The sequence below is a fragment of the Hordeum vulgare genome, chromosome 6H (genome assembly GCF_904849725.1).
Source record: "Hordeum vulgare subsp. vulgare chromosome 6H, MorexV3_pseudomolecules_assembly, whole genome shotgun sequence".
Taxonomy (NCBI): Eukaryota; Viridiplantae; Streptophyta; class Magnoliopsida; order Poales; family Poaceae; genus Hordeum; species Hordeum vulgare.
In genome coordinates, this window is record NC_058523.1 from 508,027,162 (window position 1) to 508,037,235 (window position 10,074).

Sequence of the window (10,074 nt, forward strand, 5' to 3'; positions counted from 1 at the left end):
CAAGTTTCTGTCGAACCACGCAGGTCGACGAGACCACGTGCTGCTCCAGAGTGGTACGGTAATCCCGTCTTATCAATTATGTTGTTAGACAACAATGAACCTGTAAATTATGAAGAAGCAATGGTGGGCCCAGATTCCAACAAATGGCTAGAAGCCATGAAGTCCGAGATAGGATCCATTTATGAGAACAAAGTGTGGACTTTGGAGGTACTACCTGAGGGCCGCAAGGCTATTTAGAACAAATGGATCTTTAAGAGGAAGACGGACGCTGACGGCAATGTGACCTTCTCACCCGTAGCGATGCTTAAGTCCGTCAGAATCATGTTAGCAATAGCTGCATTTTCACAAGTTCAAGGAGTTGACTATGATGAGACATTCTCACCCGTAGCGATGCTTAAGTCTGTCAGAATCATGTTAGCAATAGCTGCATTTTTCGATTATGAAATCTGGCAGATGGATGTCAAAACGGCGTTCCTTAACGGTTTCCTTAAGGAAGAGTTGTATATGATACAACCCGAAGGTTTTGTCGATCCTAAGAATGCTAACAAGGTGTGCAAGCTCCAGCGAACCATTTATGGACTGGTGCAAGCATCTCGGAGTTGGAACAAACGCTTTGATGAGGTGATCAAAGCATTTGGGTTTATACAAGTGATTGGAGAATCTTGTATTTACAAGAAAGTGAGTGGGAGCTCTATGGCGTTTCTAATGTTATATGTGGATGACATATTGCTGATTGGAAACAACGTGGAGTTTTTAGAGAGCATAAAGGATTACTTGAATAAGAGTTTCTCTATGAAGGACCTAGGAGAAGCTGCTTACATTCTAGGCATTAAGATCTATAGGGATAGATCAAAACGCCTGATAGGACTTTCACAAAGCACATACCTTGATAAAGTTTTGAAGAGGTTCAAAATGGAACAGTCCAAGAAAGGGTTCTTGCCAGTTTTACAAGGTACGAGATTGAGTAAGACTCAGTGCCCAGCAACTGATGAAGATAGAGAGCATATGCGCTCCGTCCCCTATGCTTCAGCCATAGGTTCTATCATGTATGCAATGCTGTGCACTAGACCGGATGTTAGCCTGGCCATAAGTATGGCAGGTAGGTTCCAGAGTAATCCAGGAGTGGATCACTGGACAGCGGTCAAGAATATCCTGAAGTACCTGAAAAGGACTAAGGAGATGTTTCTCGTGTATGGAGGTGACGAAGAGCTCGCCGTAAAAGGTTACGTCGATGCAAGCTTTGACACAGATCCGGAGGACTCTAAGTCGCAAATCAGATACGTATTTATTCTTAATGGGGGTGCGGTAAGCTGGTGCAGTTCCAAGCAAAGCGTCGTAGCAGATTCTACATGTGAAGCGGAGTACATGGCTGCCTCAGAGGCGGCTAAGGAGGGTGTCTGGATGAAGCAGTTCATGACGGATCTTGGAGTGGTGCCAAGCGCACTGAATCCAATAACCTTGTTCTGTGACAACACGGGTGCCATTGGCTTAGCAAAGGAACCACGGTTTCACAAGAAGACCAGACACATCAAACGACGCTTCAACCTCATTCGCGACTACGTCGAGGGAGAGGACGTAAATATATGCAAGGTGCACACGCATCTGAATGTAGCAGACTCGCTGACTAAACCTCTTCCACGGCCAAAGCATGATCAACACCAGAACTGTATGGGTGTTAGATTTATTACAATGTAATTCACATGATGATGTGAGGGCTAGATTATTGACTCTAGTGCAAGTGGGAGACTGTTGGAATTATGCCCTAGAGGCAATAATAAATATAGTTATTATTATAATTCCTGTATCAATACAATCGTTTATTATCCACGCTATAATTGTATTGAATGAAGACTCATTTACATGTGTGGATACATAGACAAAACACCGTCCCTAGCAAGCCTCTAGTTGGCTAGCCAGTTGATCAAAGATAGTCAGTGTCTTCTGATTATGAACAAAGTGTTGTTGCTGGATAACTGGATCACGTCATTAGGAGAATCACGTGATGGACTAGACCCAAACTAATATACGTAGCATGTTGATCGTGTCATTTTGTTGCTACTGTTTTCTGCGTGTCAAGTATTTATTCCTATGACCATGAGATCATATAACTCACTAACACCGGAGGAATGCTTTGTGTGTATCAAACGTTGCAACGTAACTGGGTGACTATAAAGATGCTCTACAGGTATCTCCGAAGGTGTTAGTTGAGTTAGTATGGATCAAGATTGGGATTTGTCACTCCGTGTGACGGAGAGGTATCTCGGGGCCCACTCGGTAATACAACATCACACACAAGCCTTGCAAGCAATGTGACTTAGTGTAAGTTGCGGGATCTTGTATTACGGAACGAGTAAAGAGACTTGCCGGTAAACGAGATTGAAATAGGTATGCGGATACTGACGATCGAATCTCGGGCTAGTAACATACCGAAGGACAAAGGGAATGACATACGGGATTATATGAATCCTTGGCACTGAGGTTCAAACGATAAGATCTTCGTAGAATATGTAGGATCCAATATGGGCATCCAGGTCCCGCTATTGGATATTGACCGAGGAGTCTCTCGGGTCATGTCTACATAGTTCTCGAACCCGCAGGGTCTGCACACTTAAGGTTCGACGTTGTTTTATGCGTATTTGAGTTATATGGTTGGTTACCGAATGTTGTTCGGAGTCCCGGATGAGATCACGGACGTCACGAGGGTTTCCGGAATGGTCCGGAAACGAAGATTGATATATAGGATGACCTCATTTGATTACCGGAAGGTTTTCGGAGTTACCGGGAATGTACCGGGAATGACGAATGGGTTCCGGGAGTTCACCGGGGGGGCAACCCACCCCGGGGAAGCCCATAGGCCTTGAGGGTGGCACACCAGCCCTTAGTGGGCTGGTGGGACAGCCCAAAAGGGCCCTATGCGCCTAGGAAAGAAAATCAAAGAGAAAAGAAAAAAAAGGAGGAGGTGGGAAGGGAAGGAAGGACTCCCACCCACCAAACCAAGTCCAACTCGGTTTGGGGGGGAGCCTTCCCCCTTGGACTCGTCCGACCCCCTTGGGGCTCCTTGAGCCCCAAGGCAAGGTCCCCTCCCTCCCACCTATATATACGGAGGTTTTAGGGCTGATTTGAGACGACTTTTCCACGGCAGCCCGACCACATACCTCCACGGTTTTTCCTCTAGATCGCGTTTCTGCGGAGCTCGGGCGGAGCCCTGCTGAGACAAGGTCATCACCAACCTCCAGAGCACCGTCACGCTACCGGAGAACTCTTCTACCTCTCCGTCTCTCTTGCTGGATCAAGAAGGCCGAGATCATCGTCGAGCTGTACGTGTGCTGAACGCGGAGGTGCCGTCCGTTCGGTACTAGATCGTGGGACTGATCGCGGGATTGTTCGTGGGGCGGATCGAGGGACGTGAGGACGTTCCACTACATCAACCGCGTTCACTAACGCTTCTGCTGTACGATCTACAAGGGTACGTAGATCACTCATCCCCTCTCGTAGATGGACATCACCATGGTAGGTCTTCGTGCGCGTAGGAAATTTTTTGTTTCCCATGCGACGTTCCCCAACAGACATGATTCAGACGGACTTAAGCATCGCTACCGATGAGAATGTCTCATCGTAGTCAACTCCTTGAACTTGTGAAAAACCCTTTGCCACAAGTTGAGCTTTATAAACGGTCACATTACCGTCTGCTAACTCTTGATCTTGCCTTGGTTTTTCCCTTGAAGAGGAAAGGGTGATGCAGCACAGTAGCAATAAGTATTTCCCTCAGTTTGAGAACCAAGGTATCAATCCAGTAGGAGAATCAAGCCAAGTGTCCAGAGTACCTGCGCAAACACAAACGAGCTTGCACCCAACACTATAAAGGGGTTGTCAATCCCTTCAAGATTGATTGCAAAGTGAGATCTGAAGGCGGAAACTGCAACAAAGTAAAAGTGTAAGGCTGAAAATACGATGTGAAGTAGACCCGGGAGCCATAGTGTTCACTAGAGGCTTCTCTCAAAATAGCAGATATTACGGTGGGTGAACAAATTACTGTCGAGCAATTGATAGAACCGCACAAAGTCATGAAGATATCTAAGGCAATGATCATACATATAGGCATCACGTCCGAGACAAGTAGACTGATACGTTCTGCATCTACTACTATTACTCCACACATCGACCGCTATCCAGCATGCATCTAGTATATTGAGTTCATGACGAACAGAGTAACGCCTTAAGCAAGATGACATGATGTAGAGGGATAAATTCATGCAATAGATATAAACCCCATCTTTTTATCCTTGATGGCAACAACACGATGTGTGCCTCGCTACCCCTTCTGTCATTGGGTGAGGTCACCGCACGGTATGAACCCAAAACCAAGCACTTCTCCCATTGCAAGAATCATAGATCAAGTTGGCCAAATAAAACCCACAACTCGAAGAGAATTACAAGGATATGAAATCATGCATATAAGAGATCAGCAGAAATTCAAATAAGATTCATGGATAATCTGATTATAAATCCACAATTCATCGGATTTCGACAAACACACCACAAAAGAAGATCGATAGATCTGCATGAAGATCATGGAGAACTTTGTATTGAAGATCCAAGAGAGAGAAGAAGCCATCTAGCTACTAGCTATGGACCCGAAGGTCTATGGTGAACTACTCACGCATCATCGGAGAGGCAATGGTGTTGATAAAGAAGCTCTCCGTATCCGAATCCCCCTCCGACAGGGCACCAGAACATGCCCCAGATGGGATCTTGCGGAGATATAAGCTTGCGGCGGCGGAAAAATATTTTCGTGGATCTCTCGCGTAGTTTGGATTTTTCGGGAATTTATAGGCAGAAGAGGTAGGGCAGGCGAGCCACAAGGGGCCCACAAGCGTGCTAGGCGCGGGACCCGTTGGACGCGCCTAGGGGGCTTGTGGCCTCCCCTGGTGGCCTCTGCCTTGGTTCTCACGCCCCATGCGTATCTTCTGTTCCAGAAAAAATCTTTTCGGAAGTTTTATTCCGTTTGCACTGCGTTTAATATTCTCCTCTGAAAAGGGTCAAAAACACGGAAAAAACAGGAACTAGCACTTGGCACTGAGTTAATAAGTTAGTCCCAAAAAAGATATAAAAGGCATACAAAACATCCAAAGTTTGACAAGATAATAGCATGGAACCATAAAAAATTATAGATACGTTGGAGACGTATCAAGTATCCCCAAGCTTAACTCCTGCTCGTCCTCGAGTAGGGAAGTGATAAAGACTGAATTTTTGATGTGGAATGCTACCTAGCATGTTTGTCCTTTGTAACTTCTTTCATGTGACATGAATGTTCAGATCCGTAAGATTCAAAACAATAGTTTGCTATTGACATGAAAACAATAATACTTCAAGCAAACTAGCAAGGTAATCATGAACTTTCAAAATAATAAGGCCAAAGAAAGTTATCCCTACAAAATCATATAGTTTGGCTATGCTCCATCATCCCCACACAACTAATGTAAATCATGCACAATCCCGGTATTGACCAAGTAATTGTTTTCGCACTCTTACTTTCTCAAACCTTTTTCAACTTTCACGCAATACATTAGCGTGAGCCATGGATATAGCACTATAGGTGGAATAGAGTGTGGTGGAGGTTGCGAGACAAAAAGGAGGAGATGGTCACATTGACTCAGCATATCAAAGGGCTATGGAGATGCCCATTAATAGATATCAATGCGAAAGAGTAGGGATTACCATGCAATGGATGCACTTAGAGCTATAAGTATGTGAAAGCTCAAAAGAAGAACTAGCGGGTGTGCATACAACTTGATTGCTCACGAAGACCTAAGGCAATTTTGAGGAAGCCCATCACTGGAATATACAAGCCAAGTTATATAACGAAGATTCCCACTAGCATATGGTGGTGAGAAATCAAGAGACTCTAAATCATGAAGAACATGGTGCTGTTATGAAGCACAAGTGTGGAAAAAGATAGTAGCATTGTCCCTTCTCTCTTTTCCTCTCTTCTCTTTTTTTGGGCTCTTTGGCCTCTTTCCATATATATATATATATATATATATATATATAATTTTTTGTGTGGGCAACTTTGGCCTCTTTTTTTTATTTCCTCACATGGGACAATGCTCTAATAATGATGATCATCACACTTTAATTTACTCAAAGGTCAATGCTTAGAACAATGATGACTCTTATAGGAAATGCCTCCGACAATGTACCGGGATGTGCAATGATCTAGCTTGGTGTATGACTCGCTATCTATCTTACGATCATGCAATGGCAATATGAAAGTGACGGCACAATTCATGAGACGGAACGGTGGGAGTTGCATGGCAATATATCTCGGAATGACTATGAATATGCCATAGTAGGTAGGTATGGTGTCTGTTTTGAGGAAGGCATATGGTGGTTTGTGCACCGGCGAAAGTTGCGTGGCACTAAAGAGGCTAGCAATGGTGGAAGGTGAAAGTGCATCTATACCATGGACTCACATTAGTCATGAAGAACTCACATACTGATTGCGGATGTTTTTATTAGTAATCGAAACAAAGTGCTAAACGCATACTACTAGGGGAAGTGTTGGTAGGTGTTAACCATCGCGCGATCCCGACCGCAACACAAAGGATGACAATAAATAGATCAATTATGCTCCGACTTCCTAACATAGTGGTTCACCATACATGCATGTTACAGGAATCACTAACTTCAACACTAGTATTTCTAGATTCACAACACCCTACTAACATAACTCTTAGTATCACCAAATCCATATCTCAAAACTAACTGAGAGGAATCAAACTCTCTTTCTAATCAATGCACAAGAAGATGGAAGTTTCATTGTATCCTTTTTGGATTCCTATCACCTTTGGGACTACTTTCATAGCACAAGCCAACTACCAAGTTACTCAGAGAGATCACTCTCAAAAATATATAAGTGAAGATCGAGAGTTCTTATTTCTCCAAAATATGACACCGCCGTGCTCTAAAACATCTAAGTGAAGCATATGTGAGCTAAATTGCCTAACTCAAAAGATATAAGCGAAGCTTAAAGAGTATTCTAGCAAAATCACGATGACTGCATGTATCTCTCAAAAGGTGTGCAGCAAGGATGATTGTGACACAACAAAAATAAAATACTCCTACGATACAAGACGCTCCAAGAAAAACACATATCATGTGGTGAATAAAAATATAGCTCCAAGTAATGTTACCGATGGATTGAAGACGAAAGAGGGGATGCCTTCCCGGGGCATCCCCAAGCTTACGCTTTTTGGTGTCCTTGAATTTGGCTTGGGGTGCCTTGGGAATCCCCAAGCTTGAGATCTTTCCACTCTTTATCCCTTTGTCCATGAGAACATCACCCAGAACTTGAAAACTTCACAACACAAAACTTAAACAGAAACTCGTGATATCATTAGCACAAGAAAACAAACTACCACCTCTTGAGGTACTGTAGAAAACTTGATTTCTATTTATATTGGTGTTATATTACTTTATTCTCACTTTTTCATGGCTAGTATCCCCCGATACTATCCATAGTTTCATTAAAGCAAGCAACCAACACAACAAAAACGGAATCTGTCAAAAACAGACCAGTTTGTAGTAATCTGTATACTTCGTATATTTCTGTTATCTCAAAAATTCTGAAAAATTACGACAGTTTGGATAATTGGCATATCAACCAGAAGCAAAAAGAATCAACCCAAAATCCCTTTATGGATAAAAATGAAAAATAATTTCGTGAGCGAAAAGTTTCTGTCTTTTTCCAGCAGGATCAAACAACCATCACCAAACTAGTCATAAAGGTTTTACTTGGCTCAAACACAAAAAGAAACACAAAATACACAATCATAACAGAATTATGATGGTTTGGACGCAACAAAATAGAAAGCAAAAATTAAAGATAAATTCATTGGGTTGCCTCCCAACAAGCGCTATTGTTTAAAGCCCTTAGCTAGGCATCAGGTGATAGAATCACGTATCGTCGTCTTTGGTGCTCAAACCATAAGTAGCCCTCATCATGGATTCATAAGACAATCTCATTTTCTCTCTAGGAAAATGCTCCATGCCCTTCTTTAAAGGAAATTGAAATCTAATATTCCCTTCCTTCATATCGATGATAGCACCAATAGTCCTTAAGAAAGGTCTACCAAGAATGATAGGACATGTAGGATTGCAATCAATACAAGCATAATGAAATCCACGGGTACATAGTTCCTATTTGCAATAATAAGAACATCATTGATCCTTCCCATGCGTTTCTTAATAGTAGAATCCGCAAGATGCAAATTAAGAGAGCACTCCTCAATCTCATTAAAGTCTAGAACATCACATAAAGACTTTGGAATCGCGGAAACACTAGCACCCAAATCACACGAAGCATTGCATTCATAGTTTTTGATTTTGATTTTGATAGTAGGTTCCCACTCATCATGAAGCTTTCTAGGAATAGAAACTACCAACTCAAGTTTCTCTTCAAGGGATTTTATCATAGCATCGACCATATGATCGGTAAAGGCTTTGTTTTGGCTATAAGCGTGTGGAGAGTTTAGCATGGATTGCATCAAGGAAATACAATCAATCAAAGAGAAACTATCATAATTGAATTCCTTGAAATCCAAAGTAGTAGTTTCATTACTACTCAAAGTTTTGATATCCTCTACTCCATTTTCAATGCTTTTAGCATCAAGATAGATAGACTCCGAATCATTGGGGCATTTTTCAACCAAGGTGGATTCATATCCAGCCCCATCATTATTAGGTCTGACACTAGAAAACAAGGATTCAATGGGAGTCACACCAAGCACTTTAAGATCTTCGTGACTCTCATCACGAGAACACGCCTTTTTAAGCCATTCATGTCTAGCACTAATTTGGGCGGTTCTTTCTTTTCTATTATTCATGGAAACACGCATAGCTTTCAAAGTTTAATCCATATTGATCTTGGGAGGAGCACATCTAACTTTTAAAGCATCAATATCAATAGACATTCTACCAACGCTCCTAGCCAAATCATCAATTTTGAGTATTTTTTATTCTATGAACGCATTGAAAATCTTTTGCGAGTTGATGAACTCTTTGATATTACTCTCTAGATCAGAGGGTAATTTGTTGTAATTTCCATGAGCATTGTGGTAGAAGTTGCCAAAGTGATTACTACGAAAAGCCAAATATTTTTGTCAATTTTTATTTTCCAGAAGTGGGGGAGAGGAAAACGAGAGGCAAAAAGTAAATGCAAAAGATTGCTTTGCGACACTTACTTGGATAAGCTTCACTTAGAATAATCCCCGGTGCCAGAAATTGACACGTTGACAGGAGACTATTCTTGACTTGATACTCCCCGGCAATGGCGCCATAAATTCTTCTTGCTACCTCTTGAGCTTGCATTGGTTTTCCCTTGAAGAGGAAAGGGTGATGCAGCACAGTAGCAATAAGTATTTCCCTCAGTTTGAGAACCAAGGTATCAATCCAGTACGAGAATCAAGCCAAGTTTCCAGAGTACCTGCGTAAACACAAACGAGCTTGCATCGAATGCTATAAAGGGGTTGTCAATCCCTTCAAGATTGATTGGAAAGTGAGATTTGAAGGCGGAAAGTGCAAGGAAGTAAAAGTGTAAGGCTGAAAATATGATGTGAAGTAGACCGGGGGGCCATAGTGTTCACTAGAGGTTTCTCTCAAAATAGCAGATATTACGGTGGGTGAACAAATTACTGTCGAGCAATTGATAGAACCGCGCAAAGTCATGACGATATCTAAGGCAATGATCATACATATAGGCATCACATCTGAGACAAGTAGACTGATACTTTCTGCATCTACTACTATTACTCCACACATCGACCGCTATCCAGCATGCATCTAGTGTATTGTGTTCATGGCGAACATAGTAACGCCTTAAGCAAGATGACATGATGTAGAGGGATAAATTCATGCAATAGATATAAACCCCATCTTTTTACCCTTGATGGCAAAAACATGATGCGTTCCTCGCTACCCCTTCTGTCACTGGGTGAGGTCACCGCACGGTATGAACCCAAAACCAAGAACTTCTCCCATTGCAAGAATCATAGATCAAGTTGGCCAAACAAAACC